This window comes from Tachysurus fulvidraco, chromosome 1 (genome assembly GCF_022655615.1).
Source record: "Tachysurus fulvidraco isolate hzauxx_2018 chromosome 1, HZAU_PFXX_2.0, whole genome shotgun sequence".
In the NCBI taxonomy this organism is placed as follows: Eukaryota; Metazoa; Chordata; class Actinopteri; order Siluriformes; family Bagridae; genus Tachysurus; species Tachysurus fulvidraco.
In genome coordinates, this window is record NC_062518.1 from 49,982,523 (window position 1) to 49,992,522 (window position 10,000).

General features: G+C 43.5%; 1 protein-coding gene across 3 annotated transcripts in view; it reads right to left on the minus strand.

Annotated features, from left to right (window-relative positions):
• gjc2 (gap junction protein gamma 2) overlaps positions 1 to 10,000 on the minus strand; it is a 16,036-nt gene that overhangs the window by 5,935 nt on the left and 101 nt on the right. For 2 of the 3 annotated variants that reach the window (XR_007140650.1, XM_027136651.2), the window contains exon 1: positions 9,958 to 10,000. This exon is cut by the window's right edge and continues 101 nt beyond it. The gene's annotated coding sequence lies outside the window, so the exon portion shown is untranslated. Of the gene's footprint in view, positions 1 to 132; positions 416 to 9,957 lie in introns of those variants that run through there. The other variant, XM_027136654.2, reaches the window with a different exon arrangement.

The window sequence follows — 10,000 nt, forward strand, 5'->3', positions numbered from 1 at the left end:
TTCGACTGGTCACAGTCTTAATTTAAACCATCTTACAAGAAAAGGTCACTGTAGAACGTTCCGGAATTCCAGGATTTAAAACCTTACTCACTTTAAGTGCCTTTAAGAGCAACAGACATATTTCCACTTAACTGTAGAACCGAATTCTTGGACTTCTGATGAAAAAGGAGACGCCGGTGAAATGTTTAGATCATGGATCCGAGAGCGAGTCGGAGATCATCGTAGATGTTCCAGACCACCGCAGAAGAAAAAGAAGAATCGGCGAGACAGCAGCTCTTCATCACAGCGTTATTGGGTTCTTTACACACCTGGAGAACCCACAGAGAAATGCTCTTCATTCAGATGGAACTCCTGCACACTTCTCCATCTCTGAAGTCCTCAGAGCAGAGCATGGTACTGGAGTGTGTGTGTGTGTGTGTGTGTGTGTGTGTGTGTGTGTGTGTGTGTGTGTGTGTGTGTGTGTGTGTGTGTGTGTTGAATCAGCCTTCAGTAAGAATTAAAAAAAAACTAAAGAGGAGGAAGAACACTCCTCCAGCCACATGGCTCAGACACTAAGGGTCAAAATATCCCAGTTTAATCAGAGTGTGCAGTTCAGGGAGTGTGTGTGTCCAGAGTGTGCAGTTCAGGGAGTGTGTGTGTCCAGAGTGTGCAGTTCAGGGAGTGTGTGTGTCCAGAGTGTGCAGTTCAGGGAGTGTGTGTGTCCATTGTGCACACTTCAGGGAGTGTATGTGTCCATTGTGCACACTTCAGGGAGTGTGTGTGTCCATTGTGCACACTTCAGGGAGTGTGTGTGTCCAGAGTGTGCAGTTCAGGGAGTGTGTGTGTCCAGAGTGTGCACTTCAGGGAGTGTGTGTGTCCATTGTGCACACTTCAGGGAGTGTATGTGTCCATTGTGCACAGTTCAGGGAGTGTGTGTGTCCATTGTGCACACTTCAGGGAGTGTATGTGTCCATTGTGCACACTTCAGGGAGTGCATGTGTCCATTGTGCACACTTCAGGGAGTGTGTGTGTCCATTGTGCACACTTCAGGGAGTGTGTGTGTCCATTGTGCACACTTCAGGGAGTGTATGTGTCCATTGTGCACACTTCAGCAAAGCTTTTTCGCCTGAGTAGAATCATATCATCAGTACACAATGAGACAAGAAGCACAAGGACCCATGAAGAACAACATGGTCCATTAGTATAAAAGTCCCGATCACCAGTTACATGTAAAACCCAGTTTTCAGTCACTTCTAATGTTCCTGATGATCAGAACCTTCAGAACTCGTTCATGAACTTGAATGCTTTTGATTTTCTGAGTTCTGATCATTTGGAAATGATCTTCATGAGAAGATAAACCTGAACAGTTCCCTCAGAAATAAAAGCTAACATGGTGACCTAGCAGGAAACTTCTTATTCTGTAAAAAAAAAAGTGAGAGCAGCATCTTATTGTACATTTCTCATGGAGAAGGAACGTTATCAGGAATGTGGTGCTCTCGGTAACAGCAGGACAGGTCGCTGGCTGCAGATCCGCTGGTGTGTGTGTGTGTGTGTGTTCTGTCACACATTGTGTCATAATATTTAGACATGAGGCTGGGGAGTGTGTTTACACTGGGAGATCCTCACAGGGCTCTACAGGCTCTTCTCGTTCCTCTGTCTCCCAGCAACAGGTCAGGACACTGAGCTCCTCAGCATGATCATATCGCCAATACAGCAGTGTTTTATGTCCTGGATCATCTCCACGCTCTGGATTACAGACCATGCGTTTTATGGCCTCCTGTTTTAGCACTGAGTGAGTCTGTGGAGTGTTAATCCGGTTCTGCATTCTCTCACCTCCGTTATTATTCTCCTCGCAGAAGATCTTCACAGACAGGACGTGGCTCTGAGTCTGAGTCTCACACTCCGGTGGTGTTCACTATGGTCTTTATAGAGCTTCATGGACAGGTGATAAAGGAAAACTTCACAAAGCTCATCTCAAAACCAACATGAGTTAATATGGTGTGGAAAAGGCTGTGTGTTCGGGTCCACCACAATGTTGGGCCCCTGACCAAGGCCCTTAACGCTAAAAAATCTGCCAAATGCTGGAAATGTAAACCAGAGGTCAGGCAGCACTTTACTGTGGGAAAATAAATCTCTTTTTTTAAATAGCTAAATAATTCATTCCGGTGTGTATAATATTTTGTGTTTCCTGGAGTTTATTGTTTACACAGAAGAGATAAAAGTGTTGATTTGTTTAGATATAATGAGATTAAGAGCCATGCTGCTACAGTATATGATGAGTAAAAGTAGTACAGCATTGTGGTGACAGATAAAGTGTGCAGAGATCCCTGAAGGCTAATAAAGAACACTGAGGGACTTTTAAAAACTCCATATTCTGACCTCAGGCATGGGCTTGAGTTCCAGCCTGAGATTCAGTACCAGAGTCTGGGTGTCTCTGCTCTGTGTCAGGACAAGTGGTACAGGAGATTTACTGGCAAATACTCAGCACTAAGAACTCAGTACACAGTACATAGTACACAGTACATAGTACACAGCACTCAGTACACAGTACACAGTACACAGTACACAGTACACAGCGCTCAGTACACAGCACACAGTACACAGTACACAGTACACAGTACACAGCGCTCAGTACACAGTACACAGTACACAGCACTCAGTACACAGCACTCAGTACACAGCACTCAGTACACAGTACACAGTACACAGCACTCAGTACACAGTACACAGTACATAGTACACAGTACACAGTACACAGTACATAGTACACAGTACACAGTACACAGTACACAGTACATAGTACACAGTACACAGTACATAGTACACAGAACTCAGTACACAGTACACAGCACTCAGTACACAGTACACAGTACACAGCACTCAGTACACAGTACACAGTACATAGTACACAGTACACAGTACACAGTACACAGTACACAGTACACAGTACATAGTACACAGAACTCAGTACACAGTACACAGCACTCAGTACACAGCACTCAGTACACAGCACTCAGTACACAGCACTCAGTACACAGTACACAGTACATAGTACACAGTACACAGTACACAGTACATAGTACACAGTACACAGTACATAGTACACAGTACACAGTACATAGTACACAGAACTCAGTACACAGTACACAGTACACAGTACACAGTACACAGTACACAGTACTCAGTACACAGCACTCAGTACACAGTACACAGTACACAGTACACAGCACTCAGTACACAGCACTCAGTACACAGCACTCAGTACACAGTACACAGTACATAGTACACAGTACACAGTACATAGTACACAGTACACAGCACTCAGTACACAGTACACAGTACACAGTACATAGTACACAGTACACAGTACACAGTACATAGTACACAGTACACAGTACACAGCACTCAGTACACAGCACTCAGTACACAGTACACAGTACATAGTACACAGTACACAGTACATAGTACACAGTACACAGCACTCAGTACATAGTACACAGTACACAGAACACAGCACTCAGTACACAGCACTCAGTACACAGCACTCAGTACACAGCACACAGTACACAGCACACAGTACTCAGTACTCAGTACACAGCACACAGTACAAAGTACATAGTACACAGTACACAGTACACAGCACTCAGTACACAGCACTCAGTACACAGCACTCAGTACACAGCACACCGCACTCAGTACACAGCACTCAGTACACAGCACACAGTACACAGCACTCAGTACACAGCACTCAGTACTCAGTACACAGCACTCAGTACTCAGTACACAGCACTCAGTACTCAGTACTCAGTACACAGCACTCAGTACACAGCACTCAGTACACAGCACACAGTACACCGCACTCAGTACACAGCACTCAGTACACAGCACTCAGTACTCAGTACTCAGTACTCAGTACACAGCACTCAGTACACAGCACTCAGTACACAGCACTCAGTACACAGCACACAGTACACCGCACTCAGTACTCAGTACACAGCACTCAGTACACAGCACACAGTACACAGCACACAGTACACAGTACACAGTACTCAGTACACAGCACACAGTACTCAGTACACAGCACACAGTACACAGTACACAGTACTCAGTACACAGCACACAGTACACAGTACTCAGTACACAGCACACAGTACTCAGTACTCAGTACACAGCACACAGTACACAGTACACAGTACTCAGTACACAGCACACAGTACACAGTACTCAGTACACAGCACACAGTACACAGTACATAGTACACAGTACACAGTACACAGCACTCAGTACACAGCACTCAGTACACAGTACACAGTACATAGTACACAGTACACAGTACACAGCACTCAGTACATAGTACACAGTACACAGAACACAGCACTCAGTACACAGTACACAGCACACAGTACACCGCACTCAGTACACAGCACTCAGTACACAGCACTCAGTACACAGCACACAGTACACAGCACTCAGTACACAGCACTCAGTACACCGCACTCAGTACACAGCACTCAGTACACAGCACTCAGTACACAGCACACAGTACACAGCACACAGTACACAGCACTCAGTACACAGCACTCAGTACTCAGTACACAGCACTCAGTACACAGCACTCAGTACACAGCACTCAGTACACAGCACTCAGTACTCAGTACACAGCACTCAGTACTCAGCACTCAGTACACCGCACTCAGTACACAGCACTCAGTACACAGCACTCAGTACACAGCACACAGTACACAGCACTCAGTACTCAGTACACAGCACTCAGTACACAGCACTCAGTACACAGCACTCAGTACACAGTACACAAACCTCCTACAGACACACATCTACACAAACCTCCTACAGACACACACATTTGCACAAACCTCATACAGACACACACTTTGGACTTTGCACTGTGTGTGTGTGTGTGTGTGTGTATGTGTGTGTGTGTGTGTGTGTGTGTGTGTGTGTGTGTGTGTGTGTGTGTGTGTGTGTGTGTGTGTGTGTGTGTTGGAGATGAGTATCAAGTTTAGAAAAGATGAAGCTGTTTCAGATTAAAGTGTTAAACGTTACAGCTGGACTCTGACAGAATGTTGATTTGTTTGTGAATGATTCAGGTTCCTGAATGAGTCATTAAGATGAATGAATCAGAATCAGTGACGAGTCATTCCTGTCATTTAGTCTCTGATGAAGTTCCTCTGGTCTACAACATCTCATCGTTACAAACAGAGACGGTACACAGATGTGTGTTACACGTTTATCTGTCCTTTTACACCTCACTAAAACCTTGTGGATTTAACAGACCTTCATTTTTCAGACTTATTCAGTGAATCAGTTGAGTCAGTAAATTCTAAATTACACTGTTCACAAAAGAAATAAGTAGAAAAAAAGAGTCAAATTCATGCCAGGTGATGATGTCATAGGGAATTCACCACCCACAACCAATCAGCAGCTTCGCTTCAACTCAGGAACTTACTTTCTTTCTTTCTTTCTTTCTTTCTTTCTTTCTTTCTTTCTTTCTTTCTTTCTTTCTTTCTTTCTTTCTTTCTTTCTTTCTCTGTCCTCTCTGTGTCCTTGTTAGTTAGGCGAGGAGGGTGAGTGTGGGCTGAGCGAGTGTGTGATGTTGTGTTATTGTGTTGTTGCTCTGGGCTTGGTGCCTCCATCACTTCAGTGGAGCAGAGTGATCATCGGAGTGGACATGGAGGACAGGGGCACAGGAGAGAGGGATATCAGAGAGAAGGATGAATAAAGGAGAGGAGATGGGCTCAGCCTGGGCGGTGCTTCGGGGAAACCCCTGAGTGTGAGGTCATGTGACCTGAGTGTGTGTTATAGGGGTGTGTGTACACACTCCACACTGTGGGCCTTCTCTGTGTGTTTAACTTCTTTATTAGCATGTTGTCTCTGAGGGACTCTGAGAGGCTTCAAGACCAAAATACAGATTTTTTATTTATTTATTTATTTATTTATTTATTTATTTATTTATTTATTTATTTATTTGTTTGTTTGTTTGTTTGTTTGTTTGTTTGTTTGTTGTATCTCTCATTCTATCTTTCTGTCTGTCTCCAGCTGTCTGTCTCTACATCTGTCTGTCTCTCTCTTTATCTATATCTCTCTCCATCTGTCTCTCTCTCCATCTGTCTTTCTCTCCAGCTGTCCCTCTCTCTATCTGTCTGTTTCTCTCCAGCTGTCTCTCTTCCCCTAGATGTCCCACTGGCTATCTTCACATGTGAAGATAAATCACATGTGAAGACTTTCCTCTTCCTGAAACAATACACATTCAATAAACCCTGAACAGTTTGAGGTTGATGAGGTAAACTTGATGAGGTTGATGGTATCGTAAGTCTGTAACCTAGCAAACCAGCGGTAATGTCTTCATCAATAGTGACTAGCAGTGTTGTACGTAGCTCTGGATACAAGAGTCTGATAAATACTATAAATGTAAATGTCTGTCTGTCTGTCTGTCTGTTTAGTGCACTTAGACACCTTGGAGTAAAACCCACCCTAAAGATTGTCGAGGTTAAACTTATTCATGTTGATATATATAACAGTTACAACACCCGCAATGCAGCGGTGCTTTAATGTGTCCAGCTCTGTCAGCTCCTCATCTGTACACTCTGTTCCTGCTGATCGGCTTCTACACCTTCAGCTTTCACACTAATACCCTCATCTTGTGGAAGGATCAGTCACACTGAGGTGATGTGTAGCTGATTTCAGTCTGGTCTTTCTCCATGGCTTCTACAGTGGATTTATTATTATTTATTATGAAGCTCATCACAGGATGAGTGAAGTTTGTTTTTGAGCGCTAACGATGAAACTTGATCATTATTCATTCATTCATTCGTTCGTCTTCTACCGCTTATCCGAACGTCTCGGGTCACGGGGAGCCTGTGCCTATCTCAGGCGTCATCGGGCATCGAGGCAGGATACACCCTGGACGGAGTGCCAACCCATCACAGGGCACACACACACTCTCATTCACTCACACACTCATTCACACTACGGACAATTTTCCAGAGATGCCAATCAACCTACCATGCATGTCTTTGGACCGGGGGAGGAAACCGGAGTACCCGGAGGAAACCCCCGAGGCACGGGGAGAACATGCAAACTCCACACACACAAGAAGGAGGTGGGAATCGAACCCCCAAACCTGGAGGTGTGAGGCGAACGTGCTAACCGCTAACCACTAAGCCACCCCACACACACACACACACACACACACACACTTGATCATTATCACTTATGTATCTGTAGTTCACTACATTAGCGATAACAACCTTGCCTGGGATGTCAGAGCAGACAACTTACAACTCACAGCAATAATGACAATATAAAAAACAACAAATTAGCACCGGAATCATCATCATGTTTTTTTCCAGAAGCAGAATCATTTCCACAGCACTGAGTTTTTGCTCGTTCCTAGTTAACATTTGATAATGAGTGTATTATATGAACCAAACTAATAGATCCAGTTGCCTAGAAACAGAGTTATAAATGTGCCCTTGGCTTTCCGATGTACAGACAGTCTGAGCATAAAGGGAATGTGTTATAAATACAGTCCATGTCACAATCAGCAGCTTCCTGTTTTCTTTGTCAGTTTTTTTATTAGCAGAATAAAAGTTTATGTGTAACATAAAATAAAAAATACAGAAGATTAAACCCTTGGAAATCTGTAGTTTATGTCTAAACCACTAGGTGGCAGTCAATGCTCATTCAGGCCTTTAGACACACTCATTGCCCAACATTCATATGTCTATAAACATCATTTTTAATATTAATATTAATATTAATATTAAAATCCTCCAAAATATTTTCAGTGGGATTCAAGTGAGGAGATCTTGGAGATCTTGTTATAGCATCTCTCCTCTCTCCAGATTATTGACATTCATGGCTCAGGAGATTAAAGAGATTAAATTCTGTCCACGATTCATAAATGACAAGTAGAATCCAGTAGCATTTGTAGAGAAACAGCCCTAAAATATGATGCTTCAGTGAGGGTTTGGTGTTCTTAATCCTATACAGTATATACACCATTCTTAGTCCACTATGTGGACACATTCACTGTATATTCACTATTACAGGATTTAGTTTGATCTGTTGATGGGGTACGAAAGGACAGCAGGGGGGGTGAACTGCTCCAGTGTTCTGTAGGGCAGTTAAACAAGCTATAATCACAAAATGTTGACCAATTGCAGGTTTATATTGAGTTAGAATGAAGATTACAGAGGTGATTGGCCTGCAGGTCACTCTCACTGTCTCAGTGATGTAGGATAAGGTCAGTGGAACCGGTCCTGACCTGTAGTGACCGAGTGTGGGCATGTAAATTATTGACGTTTCGTACACCGACCACAGTGAAGTGTTGTGTTCATGGACTATATACTGAATAGGACATGTGGATTGGGACACACCCACGGTGACCTGATGATGGTGTTTATGTCAAGTCAAGAAGCTTTTATTGTCATTACAACCATATATAGCTGTTGCAGTACACAGTGACATGAGACAACGTTTCGCCAGGATCAGGGTGTTACATAAAACAAAGACAGGGCTATAAGGACATGTAAGTAGTCTTAGCCACATAAAGTGCAACTGTGCAACCTGGTGCAAACAGTGCAGGACAAGACAAACAAGACAGACAAGACAAACAAGACAGTGCAGGACAAAAACAGTGCAGACATAAAGTTATGTGCCCTATATAGTGAATATGTAGCAGTGTTAACATCTGTAACATAGTGCTCATCTTACGGTTAAAGAGACCCTGAGGTCTGTCCCAGGGGACTCAGGGCACCAGGCGGGTTACACAGCGGACGAGGTGCCAACTCATCACACACACACACACACACACACACACACACACACACACACACACACACACACACACACACACACACACACACACACACACACACACAATGGACAATTTAAATATGACTAAAACATAGAGAGAACATGCAAACTCCACAAGCAGAACTCCTGGTGGTATCAGACATGCTAAGCACTAAGGCACTGTGCCCCAGTCTCCAGTTTGACAGAAAGAAGTCTAATTAGAGAGACACATGAGTCTACTCAAAGTGTCTCACAGACCTGGGTTTGTTTCTGGATCACGTCAGGCCACCAGACCCTGAATGTGCATTCGGAACATGTTCAATAAGTTCTCTCAGCCAATCAGAGGCTCTTGCATGCTCTTATAAACTACAAATCATTTCTATTACCATAAACATATTAATAACCTGAAAGTGGCTTGTTTCATAGAGTCTTGTCTATGCTCCTCATTTTAAACATTTCCTCACTGGAGTCAGAAGACACTGCACTCTCATGTCACCCTTAATGTTTGCTGACCTGGTCCATGTTCTAACAGTCCACAGTTCAACTGAACAGACGTCATAATTAATTAAAGCTAAGAATAAATTTCCTTATTACACAATTGACCTTTACGCAATACAGTAATAGAAGGGAAATGATTTATAATCACACTAGAGTCTGGTTCCTGGCAAAGTTCCTCTCAAGGTTCCTCTCCTCAACTGAATTGTCCTCCACACATGGCTTGTTCTGAGTGAAAAAGCCATGTGTGGAGGACATTTTAGGGAAAACACTGCTACAGCACCGTGTCTCTGCAGTACAGCTGAAATAAATACACATTACACACAGTTGGATTTGTCACTTTACACATCACACCTCAGGGGATCTCTCATTCCTGCAGTACAACAGGGTTAGAAATATATCTCTGTTCACTTAAAAAAAACACTTTTCACGGCTATTTACCATGTTAGCAGGAACTCTGCCCAGTGATTTGCTTATTATCAAATGTGAGGAACAGCAGGAGCTTCATTTATTAGAAAACATGCAAACAACAGCTTAAAGTGCCTTCAAGCAGGTCTGTGTCTCGTTAGATGATGCTGCAGGTGAACTGTCATGTCCAACACAGATCATACATCTTATAAAATGTTACCCAGCCCAGTAACAACACCCCATGATCACATCACCTACCTCTCCATCACTTCCTGTGCTTCATGATTCCTCCTGGAGATTC